Here is a 17,517-nt window from a genome sequence, read left to right as displayed (position 1 = left end):
AAGCTATGGGCAAATTCTTTTAGAAATATATTTTCTTTCTACAAATTAGCCACTTGCTTCTCAAAAGCAATCTAATATATTTTTTTAATCCAATATTGATAGATATTTTGACAGACTAATGAATGGACAGATCCATTTTCATGGCAGGGCAGAGACTAGTTTCAAGAGCATCTAGTTTAAAACAGCAAGGCAAGGTGATAAAACTTTCAAGTAAGACAAACATGTCACAGAGGTTCTCATTATGCTATCTGACCATCAAGAAGAAATGGAGAAACCACACAAGCAACATCTCAAATAAGCACCGTGCCGACCAAATGGCCTTTAAACATTCCACTGCAGAATAAGTTATTTAATCCTCTTGAGTTTTGCTGGCCATCACAATGATTCCTAAACAGGTATGATATCTCAGATATTGACTTCAAAGCAGTCATTTTGATTTTGCTTATATCTTAGGAAATTCCATATGAAAAAAACCTGGAGGATTGGGCAAAGAAGACTGGCCTTGATGCCCTTTGCCGCATGGAGAATCGTCCAGTCTTCTCTCTGAATATTTATGTCCTCAGTGAGGGGGATATACTCCAGCCAACAGGACAGCAGCTTCCTCAGAGCACAGAAGAGAAGGACGGCATAGCTCTGGTCTACGGAATGGTAAACCAGTGAAAAAGAACCACAGTTATTCCGTATCAGACATTTAATCCTCACAGCAACACTCTGAGGACATCATTATCATCCTACTGTAAGTCCCCTACATACAAGCCTTCAAGTTGTAAATTTTCAAAGATGCAAACATGTGTTTGCCTGTCCAATCACATGTTAGTTCACGTGTCTGGCATACGCTGTCATACACACATTGTCACATGCGCGCATCCTCTACAAGTAGTTGTGCTTTTGTGTACTATACTGTATACAGTAGTACGGTACCTTTATTTCAAGCCCAGGATGTCTGGCAGCAGGCGTGAAAGCATCGGTGATGTAGCTGGTACTACTGTACTTTTCAAGGTACTGTACTGTAAGGTTAAAAATGTTTGTTTTTTATTTGCGTGAAAAGTATTATAATCCTATTACAGTACAGTAGTACTATATAGCCGACTGTGTTAGTTGGGTGCCTAGGCTAACTTTGTTGGACTTAACGAACATATTGGACTTACGAACGTGCTCTTGGAACGGAACTCGTTTGTATGTAGGGGACTTACTGTGTTTGACAATTGTAAGAAAAGACGCTTAAAAGCAAACACTTTGTGCGAATTTACATGGCTACTAAATGCCAGACCTTAGAGGAACATGGTCCCATTACTTACACTGTGCTCAGGCCATCATCCTGTCTCTGAGTTAAAGAGACTTCTAAACTCACCAGCTGAACACAGACAGCTCAGTATCTTCCAAATGATATTTACAATGTTGCTACTTAATTCAAGTACCTGAAGCCATTCTTTGAAGGTAGACCTGCTATGGTGTGGTGGGGAGATGCCTGAATTCTGAGTCAGTTCATCAGGCCTCTAGACCTGCCTCTAGCTGGATGGCTCTGAGCAGTTGCAAATCTCTCGAGATCTCAGTTTTTCCCATTTGTAAAATGAGATGATTGGATTCCACGCATGGGTTTAGATGTTGTTTAATGAGTTACATGGAGCTGACTCAGACATCACCATGGGGTAGTATTATGTGGCTGACTGAATGTGCAGTCTGAATTCTTCATTCTCCTGGAATAGAATCCTATATTTACACCCTTACAGTGGTCCCAGGGTCATTAGGGCATTCTTACCTGCATTTTGAGTCTGGGCTTGGGCATGTGAATTGTTTTGGCCAATGAGATATTAGCAGACATGATGTTCTAAGAGGCCTGAAGTGTTCCCGGGGATAGAGGCTGCCCTCAGGCTTCATGATCTATCACAAGTATAGTTTCTCCCTGGTATTTCATGTCCCTTTAACTCCTGATCCACAGGAGACACATGGAAGGGCAGATCTGAGTGTGACTGACAGCCTGGAGCGCCCCCCCAGATGGCAGTCCGAAGGAGAGCTGCCCAGATAAGCCCAGCCTAGATCAGCAGAATCTCATGAGAACAAATGCTTCTTGCTGTAAGCTACTGAGATTGCGGGGTTTATGCAGCAAACTGTCTGAGAACAAGCATTTGGGGAAGACATTGTTGGAGGGGCTCCAAAACCTCCTCTGCTGCGTCAGCTCTGTTTAAATACTGGGCAACCTCATGACATTTATTTGAAGAACAGGTTCCCCATCTAACAGTTTAGAAAATATTGAAGTAGCTGATAATTTACATCCCTTTGAGAAATAAAATTTTATGATTCAAAGGCTAATTTTTAAAATAAATATAACAAAATAACTATTAGAAAATGCAGGCTGTGAGACCAGCTACTCTTATCTCTATAAATGAGCCCATCAGGAAACGAACACGCACCAGAATATGCACTGCGGTGATACTACATTTCAGCATCTACCAAGATATAGCCTTTTTTGTGTGTTTTAATGAACAAAAATTATGGCATAGAAGATAACAGCCTGAATATTGACGGTAATTGAAATAATGCATTTCCTTTTTGGAAAGCTGGCATTATACTCCTAATTATTTCCTCACCTCAGTCAGGAGAGGGTGACTGGATTGCTATTGTTGTTTTTCACTTTGTGCATCAGCAGTTGACACTGAGTGGCTTGCGGCTGTTCAGAATCAGGGCCACGTCCTGCCTGCATCTCCAACGGTGCAATAGTCCCTTCCGTGCAGGTGGTCTTTCACAGTCAGATGTAAAGAACCAGGAGTTAGGCCCTACTGCTGCCCCATAACTATTTGTTGATGCCAGTCATCACTGGATCTCCCCTCACCTGTGTCCTTATCTGGAAGTGAGGCACCTGAGCCAGAATACATACCCTTAACGTGCCTATCAGCTCCCACTCCCTTAAGCGTTTGTGACGATGACATTAGAAATGATGTCAGAGAGAGTGATATCAGACCAAAGACTGATATGAAAAGTCAGGGAAAGAAGAAACCCCCCCAAAAGTGGTGTTGGCCAAGTAGAGTGAGGGTCAAGGAGAAAGGTAATGCCTGACCCACCTGAAACTCACACTATAACATCTCCATGTTCTCCAGGGCCAGGACATTTCTGCAGGAAAGTTCTAGTAAACCGAGACCACTCTCTCAAAGTTGACTACCACCTGCCTTAATCCCAGGTAGACTTGCTCCCTGGGCACATGTGGCCATCATGCACACACGATGCATTATGTGCTCCATGACAGAGGTCAGGGACCGAGGGCCCACACACCTGTTGTATTTGGCTTGCATGGTGTTTAGAAATATGGATTTACTGCTAACATTTAAAAACCAGGAACTTTCCCTAAAAAATGCAGATTTCTGGTTTCTACGAAAAGCTGAACGATGTGACAACGGCTGGGTGTGTATTCCAATGCAGCGCCAACTGGCCAGAGGTGAGAAAGAGCTGCCCCCTTCGGTGGGGCCTCTGGTTCCTGGTTATCAACAGCTTTGCTGTTTGTCTTCCACTCATTCTGGGCACCTGCCTGGTCCCCATTTGTGAGCTCTGAGAGAGACCCAAAGGAAGACAAGGCGTCTGTCCTGCAAGCTTCCGAAGATGATGCCCGGAACACAAAATCAGCGATTCATGAATTGTGCTGGCAGTAAGCATCTTACATCTCCAAAGGAGCCTACATATATCGCGTAAGAAATATTCATAACTATCAGGTTCTCCAGTAAAAACCACTAAAATAAAGGTGCATTTCTCAAATCTAAAAAGATTTTGCTAAAGGGACTCATTCTGCTTTTGCCTACAATCCTATCATTATCGCACGGAGATCCCAGCTTCCCCCAAAGGCCACTGTAATGTAATACATATAATGGAAATTCTCTGAGATTGTGTCACTAGTGATTAGGAATAAGTTTCCGTTTCCTACTTGGCTCTGTTCTTGGCTTTGTCACTAGGAATTGTGGAAACTATGACTTCCGGCAAGGAGACGTTTTAGCTGTTTCAGACTCACCCGTAGGGCTTTCACACACAGACTGCTGAGCCCTATCCCCAGAGCTTCTGATTCAGGAGGTCTGCAGTGGAAACTGGGAATTTGCATTCCTAACAAATTCCCGGGTGACTCCGAGACTGCAGGCCCCAGAAGAATGCTTTGAGAAACAGTGTAACAGAATGACTGCCTATCTGGCTTCAGCTCCTCGTTTGTAAAACAAGGGTGGGGTTTAATCCCCTCTGAAGTTGTTTTTTTTTTTTTCCATCAAAGAACAATGAAGAATTAGCCTAAAATCCATTTTATTTTCTTGCATCATAAACTCAGTGCAATTGTGGTTTCTTTCCTTGTAGGCATTTGATGAGTTTAACACTCACCTGAGGTTCGAATGGCACAAAGGCTCTTTACTGGGAAAATATATTGTTGTTTTCTTAGCATTTCTACAAAATATTCCTCTTGAGAAAAAGCGTCCTTATTCTCTCTTCCTCTGTGCTCCTTTAGAAAGTGGAGAAGGATGGGAAAGTTCCAGAGCTACACACATTTCAAAAGATTGAAAAAAGTTATTTCTGATAATAATAATTTTCTTTATCTTTGGCCTCAATTTATGAGTCCAAAAATAAATCAAATCATATAATTTAAAAAAAAGAGGCATTCACTGCCTCCTAATTAATGGACTTCATTGTGCTTTTAGCACAAGGATTCCACATTTTAAAAGATGGTTCTGAATGAGCTTTAGTGATTCATCGTTTACTATAATCTTTCCTGTGCTAACTAACTAAGGAGGTCACAGACCATTACTGAAATGTCAGTGCAATTTGATCCTGTCAACTCAGTTTCACTGGACTCATTTTCTACCTTCAGAATCACGAGTCAGAGACTGATTAGTAATTTAGTAGGGGTTCACCTTCCTCAGAAATAATTTCCTAATAACCATAAGTATAATCTAGCCTCTAGGCATCAAAATCCAAATGCCATTTCATTGATGTTAACACTGCTGTGGGATTTGCTCACTGAAGAGACCTTTTAATTTCCCCTTTCATTTCCCTTTGTGGGGAAAACAAAAAAAACATACGTAGTATGTATGTGTGTGTATATATGTATGTATATTACATGCATGTACACATATATACCAAATCACTGAATAATTATATAAGTATGTATAAATATCTACATATACTTTTACTGGGATACAGCATACGTTCTGTGCCCTAATCTTAAGTAATAGCTTGATGATATTTCATACACGTAAATACTCGAGTACCCACCACCAGATCCAGATCCAGAATATTTCCATAACCTCATGTCCAAGTCAATACCCAAGGTGATATCCACCACGCCCCACACCTCCACCCAGGTAACCACTATTCTAGCTTCTCTCACTATCAACCAGTTTTGCCTGTTCTTTAAATTCACATAAATGGCATCAGACAGCATGGATTCTTTTGTGCTGGTTTCTCTCACTCGGCCTAAGGTCTGTGAGATTGAGCCATGTCGTTGCGTGTATCAGACAACGTGGTTCCGTAACCACGTTGTATTGATGTATCACAATTTCTCTGTCCATACTTATGCTGACGAGCACCGTGGTTGTTTCTAGTCTCAGGCTGCTTGGAGTGTCCCCCTGCTCATCACCTGGGCACCTTTAAGGTTCTCTGTTTTCCCCCTGACAGGACTCTAGTAAAATGACTTGTTCGGAGGCCCTTCTGTAGTTTCCAGCTTCTATCAGCCTGCACGCGGCTCCAACATGACGTTTGTTTACACCTACACATAACCAAGGTTTGGAGGGAAGATTGGAAAGGAAGGTGGGGTTGACTGCGAGAAAACCACCGATATGCCCCCACTGAACCCCCCCCAGAGCTACTCTAGCCGGGGCTCTCTGGAGCAGTTTCGTGATGGGACGATCTGAAAGTCACAAGGGACATCAAAACACTGAGCATCTTCAGGCGGGTAGAACGTTATATTGACAACAAAGACCCAGAGAAGTTCAGTGACTTTTTCAAAGTCACACAGCTAGGGAGGAACCTTCATAGTGATTTTAGAGCCTTGTAGAGTTGTGATTACAGGCCAAGTCCTTGTGTCATTCAGGTCACCCTGTACTAAGGTGCCTGGAAAGGGAGTGAGCGTGAGGGTGAGCGTTACCAGCTAGAGCGAGTTAAATATTAGTTGGGTAATTCGGGCAGCTCATTTTTGCAGTGGCTGCTCATCACTATGGTGGACATAGTTGACGACTCCTTACTCCTGGTGACATTTTGGCAGGAAAGCATTAGCCAGGTCGTAATTACTGATGGAGAACACAGAGCCTTTCTGTGGGTAAAGCCATCAAAGGAATTGTCCTGGACATTGAAAGAAGCAGTCAACTCCCTTCCATGTCAGACTTCTCCCTTCCTATCCATGCCATAGAGCAAATACAGTGAATCAGAGAGCAGTCTTTGCAGGGGGAAAGGGCTGCTAAACTAGCTGGTGTTGAAAAGGGCCCAAGACTCATGTGTTTACATAATCAGTCCATTATAGCACCCTTCCCCGCCCCCCCCCAATTAAAGCCAATCCTTCCTTCTAGGAACCCCAGCTGCCTATTACCCTTATATGAGTTATCTTCCCCTCCTGAGACAGGCTGAGACCTGGGACCTGGGACCCTTTGCTGCAGGGCTTACACCTGGACAAACGTCTGCTCCAGCAACAAAATACAGAGAAACTATAAGGGACTAGAAATAACTGTGTGCATGTCCAGTTGGGGCACATTATGGACAACAAGATACAAAAAGACCCAAAGAACCCAACCGCCACTTCTGAAGAGCTGGGAGCAAAAGCAGGGTGTTGGGAGCAAAAGCAGGGCACTGCGCATGCCCCCTGCACACAACACCGCCTAAAGGGTGGGCAGACCACCTAAACCACACCTCCGGCCCCACCCCCTGGCCACACCCCTCCCCTCACCCCATATAAGGAAGCAGCTCCCCCCCCCCCCCCCCCCCCGACTTCAGGGAGTGAGTGAGCAAAGGAACCTGTTACTTGTTTTCACTCCCTCCTGTGCATCAGGGGTCCCAATAAAGCCTTGCCTGAATCTCTTGTCTGGCCTCTGATCAGTTTCTACTAATTGGGGAAGACCAAGAACTCTGCTCGGTATCACTCCTGCTGGGTGCTTAATACTCATATTCATCTTGATAAACAAATTCACAGTGGGTGAGGGAGCAGGTACAGAGTGTGATTTACTTCTCCCACCTGCCATGGTGCAGCTGTGGGTGCCGAGTAGGAATGAGGAAGGGCTGTTGTTTGGTCCTGCTGGGAATAAGAATTCAGTACTTATTGAGTTAATCCCTCTTGTCTTCCTGTTGATAGATTCTCATGCCAGTTTCCACAATAGAGCCTAGAAATAAACCAAGTCAGAAAGAAAATAGAAGGACAAGCAGAAATGAACTCAGCTCATTGCAGTTCTTAAATGAAGTTACAAATCCTTCCTCTCAATTTTCACAGAATAAATTCAGCTAATGTTTACTGGACACCTATTAGGCTCCATGGATACAAAGATAAGCCACGGTCTCTGTCATCAAGAAAGTGTCTATTCAGAAGGATAATTGGGACAAATGCAGCTTTACTTTCTTTATTCATTCATTTAATAATAGATGTTGAGTTTCTACACTCTTCCAAACACTGTGCTAGGTTCTCGGCTGCATATATAAATAGTCTTGGCCTCATGGTCTAGAACAGCAATAACATAAGGCAGAATAATAGAATAACCGCAGTTGCACAAACTTATTCTACAAATATTAGCCCTACTCTGTATCGGATACACGGGATACAATGACAGACAAAACACCCGAGAATGAAGCTTCTTATGTTTTCCTGGGGGAGAAAACAAATAAACAAGAATATTGTAGATTTAGGTAAGTGTTATAAAATAAAGCACTAATAATATTACCAGCAATGAACACATAATAATCATCAAAAACAACATCAGTAACAAAATTGCTGCATGACCAGCTGTGTGCCTTTAACATCTGTTTTTAAAATTTAGTCTTCAAAATAAACACTATGAGCTAGTCATTATACTCAATTTTCAGAGGACAAAAATGAGATTCAGAGAGGTGAAGAGCTTTCCCAAGGTCACACAGCACTGCAGCAGCAGAGCCAGAGATTTGAACACCGGTCCCTCTGCCTCCAAAGTCAGAACCCTTAACCTCAACACTGTAAAAGTGCTTTGACAATTCAGTGGAGAAAATGAGGGGTTAGGATGAGGGGAAGGAAAAATAACACCTGGTTGGAGATAGATTTGGAAGATGTTTCCTAGAGGAGAAGCACTTGGAGACAGGCCTTGATGGATGCCTATGAGACAGGCAGTTTGGACGAAGCTCACTTAGCAGAACAAAGTGTTTCCATTCCTACTGATTAGCAACACTTAATAAGGAACTGAATGACTAATTTATAGGTTTTATTGTTTAGTCTTCATTAAACTTGAACTTCTTCATATACATCCTCATCTACTGTCCTACTTTCAGGTACAAATGCAAAGAAGGGAAATGTGAGACAGACACCGACTGAAGCTCTCTGTCTGGGTCAGAAACAGGCAGTGGGGAGAGGCTTGTTCCATGAAGTCAACGAGGGGCCCAGACTTCTTCCATCTCATCCAAGTCCTGAGGCATTTAAAAGCCATATTCGTAATTGACTGGTTCCCCAAACAAGCCCAAGTGAATAAACTGGCCAATTAAAAAAAAATTCTTGCTCAGGTAAGACAAATTCCAGAGACATTCGACACCTAAGAAGGACTTACAAAGTGAGCTTGCCAATCCCGTAAGTTTGTTTTCGAAATCTGTGAGTCTGTTTCTGTTTAGTAAATAAGTTTATTTGTATCATCTTTTTAGATTCCACCTATAAGTGATGCCCTATGATATTTGTCTTTCTCTGTCTGACTTACTTCACTTGGTATGATAATCTCTGGGTCCATCCATGTTGCTGCAAATGGCATTATTTTGTTCTTTTTTATGGCTGAGTAGTATTCCATTGTATACATGTACCACATCTTCGTCTGTCAATGGACATTCGGGATTAACATATACACACTACTGTATATAAAATAGGTAACCCATAAGGACCTAGTGTATAGCACAGGGAACTCTACTCAATACTCTGTAAGTACCTATATGGGAAAAGAATCTGAAAAAGAATGGATAGATGTATATGTATAACTGAATCACTTTGCTGGACACCTGAAACTAACACAACACTGTAAATTAACTCTACTCCAATAAAAAATAAAAATTTAAAAAACAAAGTGAGCTTGCTGACTCCAGGTTGTTCCCGTCTGTAAAAAAGGCACATGTACTAGTAGCCAGAGGAGGAACCATGAGGCACGGAGGGGTAGGCAGCTCCCACTTACCTAACCCTCTGACGGGCTGTACCCCTGTAATGCAACCCAGAGCCTGCGTTGTACTGAGACCTTCTCTACGGAAACCAGATACTGTTATTCAGGCTTTGCGCCCTTGACTGCTCTGTGCCAGCGGCCATGGCTTGCCCAGGGGATCAGAGTTACCCATCACAGATGACAGAAATGAGCTCCCTGGGAAATCACAGCGAAAGGGAAATGTTATCGGCCACGTGTTACCCCACAGAGTGGAGAGAAAACAAGAGACGGGCTGGAAGCAAGGCAGGAAATAAAGCACTACAGGGCTGCCTCAGGATGGGGCTGCGGCTGCCTTGGACGCAACCAATTACTCATCCTCATGTACCTCTACTCAACATGATAAATACTAGAACAATAGCACTAGTTTCTTTTTTTTTTTACATGGATCATCATAGCATGTTTATTTATTTATTTATTTTAACACCTTTATTGGAGTATAACTGCGTTTCAATGGTTTGTTAGTTTCTTCTTTATAACAAAGTGAATCAGCTATACGTATACATATATCCCCATATCCCTTCCCTCTTGCGTCTCCCTCCCTCCCACACTCCCTGTCCCACCCCTCTAGGTGGTCACAAAGCACTGAGCTGATCTCCCTGCGCTATGCGGCTGCTTCCCACTAGCTATCGGTTTTACGTTTGGTAGTGTATATATGTCCATGCCACTCTCTCATTTCATCCCAGCTTACCCTTCCCCCTCCCCGTGTCCTCAAGTCCATTCTCTAGAAGACATAGCACTAGTTTCTTAATGACCGGGCAGATACACAAGAAGCAGCCCCTTGCCCACGGCCTGTGGGTGCTCTACAGTATGCATTGCAGGAGCATTAACCTTGGGTTTGTGAACGAGGCTTTGCTCTCTCCTAAACCTATGTCTCAAATGCTGACTCCACTTCTGAGACCTGACCTGGCCCCCTAGGAAAATGTGGCCCAATGAATGTGCCACGTGTACCAATCACATCAGCCACTCCACTTACTGTGAAAAGTAGTCAGCACTGGAATAGAGAATCTCTCTCCCTCTCTCCAGAGTGGCGAAGGATTACAAGCATCCTCAGAACTGTAGCATTCACAATCTTCCCAGTTCAGGGAACAGCCATCAGCATTGTTAAAATGCCACTGTACGGCATCAGCGTTACCCCCTTGAAGGCAAAGGACACAGCAGGAGAAAGATCAGTTAACATTTGAAGCTCATCTCAAGGGAGTACATTTGCACCCAGTTTATATAAGTCACAGAAACCTCTTCTTCCACAGTGTGGTCTCAGGGACTGAGGGTAGTGTGAGGGGAGAGCGGACATCTGATGTCTATCTTTTCCAAAACCATGTATCTTGTATGACACACACATATAATGTGCCTTCAGTAATCTCTGAACATCTTGTTAGAACCAAGATCAGTAATTCTTTTTAAGGATCCCAATATGCCTCTTTCACATCCCAGGAGACCACTGTGAGTTCCGATTAGGCACTCTAAAAGGCTAGAAGCAAAAAGAACATGGGGAATTAGCAAGGATAACCTTTAAAGCTATTTAGATAGATGCACAGGAAAAAAACAAGAAAGAAACAAAGTCTCAATGCTGAAGCCTGGATAATTCTAAGGTAACATCAAATCCCTAGCAGTTAACTGGAGAAAGAGATCTAGTTTTTCCATTTGCCTACCTAGTTTGCTTAATTCTTTTACATTAAGTTTCTATAGCTTGAATGTTTATTAATAGTTTTCAGTGAATAACGGGACTAGTGGTGAGAAGTGGGGTTTATACTTGGGGTGTTCAAATATGGTGACCTCAGTCTTCTTCCCCTGCATCCTTGAAACACCACACATGCAGCCCTAGGAAGCCAGTCCTCAGAATCCACATTACAGCACCACCACGGCTTGGTGGTGCATGATACGAGAATGCATGTCCTGATAACCTCTACGCATCAAAATTATACACGTCCCTCACGGCAAACATAGGGAAGATGAATAACTCTTACTCTACTTAAAATGCTCAAAACCCCAAAAGAAAACTATAAAAAAAATGGAGAATGTCATCAGAACTATTTATCAGAGTGTCCTCCAAAGCACCAGCCAGAATAAAAGTGCTGTCCTAGAAGGTAAAAGTGAGAAGAATACAGAACAGATGAAGAAGTTGAGGGAGGCATCCCCCTTCTCTGTTCCTTTTACTAGGCTGCTCACCTCAGTACTGTTGATGAACTCCTCTCGCGAGCCTCCAAAGAAGAGAGTAGGTATGATATCATCATATGATGTTGCTTATATGCAGAGTCTAAAAAAAAAAAGATACACATGAACTTATTTACAAAACAGAAACAGACTCACAGACTTAGAGAACACACTTATGGTCACCAGGGGGGAAGGATGGGGGGAGGGATAGATTGAGAGTTTGGGATTGACATGCACACACTGCTATATTTAAAATAGATAACCAACGAGGACCTACTGTATAGCACAGGGAACTCTGCTCAATATTCTGTAATAATCTAAACGGGAAAAGAGTTTGAAAAAGAATAGAGACATGTATATGTATAACTGAATCACTTTGCTGAAACTTACCTGAAACTAACACAACATTGTTAATCAACTATGCTCCAATATAAAATAAAAATTTTAAAAAAGAATAGAGTTAGGTGTCCAATATCTGTTGATTAATTGTCGAGCTTCCTATATTATAGGAATATATATAATAATATAATTATACATGATATATTATAATAATATATTATATATAATATAATATATTATTATATTAATAATATATTCCTATAATGTTCACTTTTCAAATATTTTACTGTTCAAGAGCTCTGCACATTTCTTTGGAGAGTGACCATAATCAGGTCTAAATGACATGAACCCAAACCTTGGAGGAGGCATTTTGTCTGGTGTTCTTACTGCTACCAGGTATTCACAGATTAGCAGTCACAATTATTACCTATTATTGTCACTTTTTACAACAGCAATCCACTGAGAGCCATAATTTCACACCGAGTGGCATTTCTTAGCATCTTTCCAATCACTAAAGTGTTGACCTAAGGGATAAAATGAGAAACTGGATTTCTTATCTCAGGAAAGGTGTTTTGGCAATTCACACTCCCATTGAGAAAAAGAAACCTCACGTAAATATTTTCCAGGACTCTGTATCTACTTTGGTGGTTTGTACATAGGAAACAACAAAAACAATACCATTGTTACTCTGGGAATCCAGTTAGGAGTTCACTAGAGAATTGTTCTTGAGTCTATGCATCGGTTGGTGAAAGCTACTCAGGGAGCTCATCAGACATTCTAATCATTTTGTGAATTCAATCCGAATACTTGCTCCTTAAGCATCTATGTCATTCTAAGCAGCAGGGGTTAATAAAGATGAGCTCAACATAATTCCTGTCCTCAAGACACTTACACTTTAGAAAGAGTGTAAAGGAAGTTACTGGATCATTGGCAGATACTAATTTCATATGTGATACCGGTATGTTTGAGCCTTAGAATTTTAGCATGGAATAGTAGGATCCTTTGATACCCTTTTGATTAGTAAAGGGTTTGCATTCCAGGATGTGATATTGATTGCACTGAGCTCCAAACCCAAAGTGTGGATGACCGTGACTGTCAAAGCTAGTTGAGAAATCTTACAGATGGTAGGGATGCGGGAAAGTATCGAGGTAAAATCCGTTAGTCCCCTTAGGAAAAGCTTTCCCATGAAAGAATGAGAAATCTTCTTTAGAACCCTTGTTCTAAACTGGACGTAAATTGCCAAAATGTTCTTATCTCAAAAGATATTGTAAAAATAAAACCCCCTCTAATGAGGTCAGTCTTTTGCTGAAATGATGGTGTCTTAAATAATTAAGAAGAACCTGTATGATAGAATATATAATTTACAGTAATCTTCAGTTAACTTGGCATTAATGAAGCCCTGTTCATAAGTACATATACTGTGGGCATGCAAACTACTGTTTTAGATACTGAAATCCAGTTTGAAATGAAAACGTTCCTTCAAGAATCTCAGTCATGCTGTTTGTTCATTTAGAAAATTAAATCCTTTCCTCACAGATAATGCAAAAGTAAATGTTAGTCCAGTCTATGTTGGAATTATGAAAAGATTCATAGAATCCAACTCAATGACACTTCAGTATACATTTAAATGATTTACTAATTTTCAGGAAAAGATTTCAAATAACCTTAGCGATACCGTGCAATTGAAACAAAAATACCATCGCACTTCCATTCTCCAAAATGCTCAATTACTTCCATAAAACAGCACTCAACTCCTTGGATATTTCAGTCAAGAATTTTTAGCATCTGACCACACTCTACCTTTCCACTATTCATCTTTTATACCAAAATTTCAGTCAAACCAGTCTAAATATTCTCTGTAGACATGCTATGGACTTTCCCACAATTCAAAGGAAAATTCCAGGCACACTGTTTTACTCATATCTCTCTACCCTAACATCTAGCATAGTACTTAGTGTATGAGAAGTGGTCTGAGAAATGACCCCAAATTCTCTATACACCTGCTCTGATATGAAGTCCAACCAAGATTCCATTTCTCTCATTCCCTCTGCAAAGACCATTGACGATAGAACCGAAGGTACCTCTTTCTGAAGGTTTCTACATGCTCTGTTTGCTGTGCTCACTTGGCATTTTACTTGCACTGCTAGGACAAAAACACTCCGGGTTGCTCTGCAATGACTTGTAAACACTCTTTGATTCCCCTGTTGAAATAAAAGTGCTGTGAGTTCAGAGAGAGTGTCATTCCTCTTTGCATCCCACACCTAGCAGCGCACACAAATGATGGGTGGATTTTCATTTGCTCAAGAGTGCTGTTTCTGGATGCAGTGTTCCCTCAGATGTGAAAAACAGATTTATTGGTCAATATCTGGTCTTTTTAGGTTGAGGCTCCATTCCTTCCCATAGTTTTGAATATTGCAATGTAAAGATGGCAGTCGTAGCCTGAGTTATTACATTCTTTTATTTCTGTCCCTGGTGTTAGGATGTTAGAGCATAGCATAGTAATTTATATCAATGTTCATGAAAATTTATGCAAAGATACCCCTTGCCATACTAGGTAGGGGAAAGCTGAGTACTTTAGTTATCTGTCTGCTGTCTGATAAATTAGCCTCCTGAAGCAGCTCTGAATAGTGGGAAGAGAACAGAAGAGAGGCTAGCCCCCTTAAATCTCTGCTGGGTAAGGACAAAAATGTCAGGCACAGATTCATAGTGGACCTACCAGTTTTCCTCCTCCGGGCTATTGTGACAATTCAAGCACTTGGTTTCAGGACCATCCTGTTGTTCAGCATGTCTAGCCTTGAAACACAAACTAACTTTCTGAAGTTTTGCCCATGAGCACTAAGCATCTGTTCCTTCATTCTAAACAGAGTCCTAGGCCAGAGAAAACAAAATATAATGCTTTTGACTAAAAAAAGAAGAAATCATACATTCATGTTACTTCTATACTTCTGCCACAATAGTGATGGCTGAGAAACCGGTTATAAAAAACAGAGAGAGAGATTTATTTGGACCCAAGTGTACAAATATTTCAGAGGCTAGAGTCAAAGAACTTGAGATTTAAAAAGAGCACTGACAAACTTGTCACTTGCAAATCTGCTCAAGGCAGACATCACTAATCAATCATGACATCTGATTTCTTCTCCACCACACTCTAGGCAGACATTGATAGCAGAGTTTATTATTCCTCCTGAAGCTCGTCCAAGAACCATTGCAGAACAAACATGCAACTAGTAGGACACTACACTGGTGTTCATTGCACATTCAGTTCCACTCAACATAATTAGAGTTTTTCCACTGTTCATTGGGGAATTTCAAGCTGAATAAAACATGGTTTCTCCCTTCAGTGGCATCACAGTCTAGAAGAGAATACAGATTCAAAAATAATTCCTTGCAATACCATGGAAGAAACCATTAATTTTACTACCGGAAGCATTAAAGGGAGGGTGCTTAGTTAAGTCTATGGTGGGGATGTTTATAGAGTATATATCATATGAATGAGCAGAGAAGAGCTGAGCAGAGAAGAGAATGAATCCAAGAGAAAAGAAGTAGAATGATCAAAGCACCAATGTGCAGCATGGTGTGTGTGTGTGTGTGTGTGTGTGTGTGTCTGTGTGTGTGTGTGTACGTGGGAGTCATAATAATGTTGCTAGAAGGAAAAATCTGAGATAGGGTTGGAGAAAATCCAGAATTAGTTTAGGATGGCTTGCTAGGAAATTTAACTTTATTCTCCACATTTCCCCAAAAAACTGTGAAATTCCATTGAAGGACTGTAAGGATAGATACATAAATTGTAAGGGCTGGGAGATACATAGATACATATTTGGAAGTTACGCTACATATTTAAGAGGCAAGAGGGGAGCAGCTAAGATAGAGGGGTAGGTTGACCCTGAGCTCACTTCTCCCAAAGGCACAACAAAATTACAACTATTTACAGAGCTGCTATTGATGGGGATGACCTGAAGAGTAGCAGAAAAGATCGTCCACAACTAACGATATAAAGAAGGAACCACAATGAGATGAGTAAGGGGGACAGAGATACATTATAGCCAGGACCCACCTCTCCAAGTGGGCGACCCACAAACAGGAGGATATTCACAACTGCAGAGGTTCTGCCCAAGGAGCGAGGGGTCCGAGTCCCATATCAGGCTTCCCAGCCTGGGGGTCCTGCCCCAGGAAGACAAGCCCCCAGAATGCCTGGCTTTGTAGGTCAGTGGGGCTTGTGTATGGGAGAGCCAGAGGGCTGGAGGAAACAGAGACTCAGGTGCGTGCAAAATGGCACATGGTCTGGGTGCCAGCACAGAGGCAGTCATTTGAAAGGACCCTGGGTCAGACCTACTAGCTGATCTTGGAGAGTGTCCCAGAGAGGCAAGGGGGCAAATGAGACCCGCCCCCGCCGGCAGCCTAGATGCCCAAACGGGGAGCCGATTCTAGCAAAAGGACACTGGTGTTGGCAGGTGCCATTCTGGAGTCCTCCCTCTATCTCACTAGTGCTGGGGGCTTACCGGCCCACCAGCCAGCTAGCACCCGCCCCGGAATCCCCCAGGTCCCGCAGCCAGCAGAGATAGGACGTGGCTCTGTCTACCAGTGCGTGGCAGCCTCTGTACAAGGCATGGCCTGGCAGCCACCTAGGCAAAGGACCAGCCCTGCCTTATAAGAATGCAACAGACCCGGTCAGCCTGCCACGGCAGAAGGGCCCACTCAGCCCACATAGGGGGCACCCCTGGAACGTACACCCCTAGTGACCAGAGAGCAGTGTGCTGCCAGGCCCCATAGGATGTCTTGTACATAAGGCCACGATTCCAAGATCAGGAAAGATAACTGACCTACCTAAAACATTAAAAATACAGAGAGCATTAGGCAAAATGTTCTCCATGGGACAAAATCCTCCGCAGTTAAGAACCGTTGATTTAAAGATTCTTCACAAGACAGAACATGAATTCAGAAGACAGTAGAAAACTTTGATGGATCATAAAGTACATATTAAAAGATGGAGAAAGCTATGTTACGTTAATAACTGAACACAGCAGCCTGAAGAGTCATTAGGCAGCCAGGCTCATCAGAGGCCCTGCTACAGAATCAGTCCTGAGAGCATCGCAGTGACCACTATCAGATACTGGAGGCCCACTTGACACAGTGCCGCCCCCCGCTGGAAGGGGACACGGCATTCGGCTGCTGGCAGGGCTGTACCCGGAAAAGAATCCTGATGGACAAACAGAAAGGATTCTCATCTACCACCCTTGTTTATCACCAGCTCTGGATCCAAAGTCTGGTAGAAGTTCATCTGAGTGTCAAACTTACTTCACATGTCTGAACCCTTCCTAAAAGATTGTGCCTGAGGGCTCTAATTTGATATTTCTGTAGCAAAAATGGGGCTCTGGAATCTTTCAGTTATAGGAATAAGTATGAGATGCAAGGCAGTCAAATATATTTAAAAAAAGAAAAGAGAGAGAGAGAAAGAAAGAAAGAAGGAAGGAAGGAAAGAGAGAGAAGGAGAGAAAGAAAGGAAAGAAAGAAAGGAAGGAAGGAAGGAAAGAAGGAAAGAAGGGAGGAAAAAGAAAAGATAAATTATCCACTACCGACTTTTACCAGAAACAATAGACAGTATTAATCCTTTGAAGAATGAAAGGAGAAAGTAAATCGGTTTTACACAAAGCAGCACCGAGACCTTCTA

Source organism: Globicephala melas, chromosome 4 (assembly GCF_963455315.2).
Source record: "Globicephala melas chromosome 4, mGloMel1.2, whole genome shotgun sequence".
Classification (NCBI taxonomy): Eukaryota; Metazoa; Chordata; class Mammalia; order Artiodactyla; family Delphinidae; genus Globicephala; species Globicephala melas.
Note: the sequence above shows the minus strand (reverse complement) of the source record.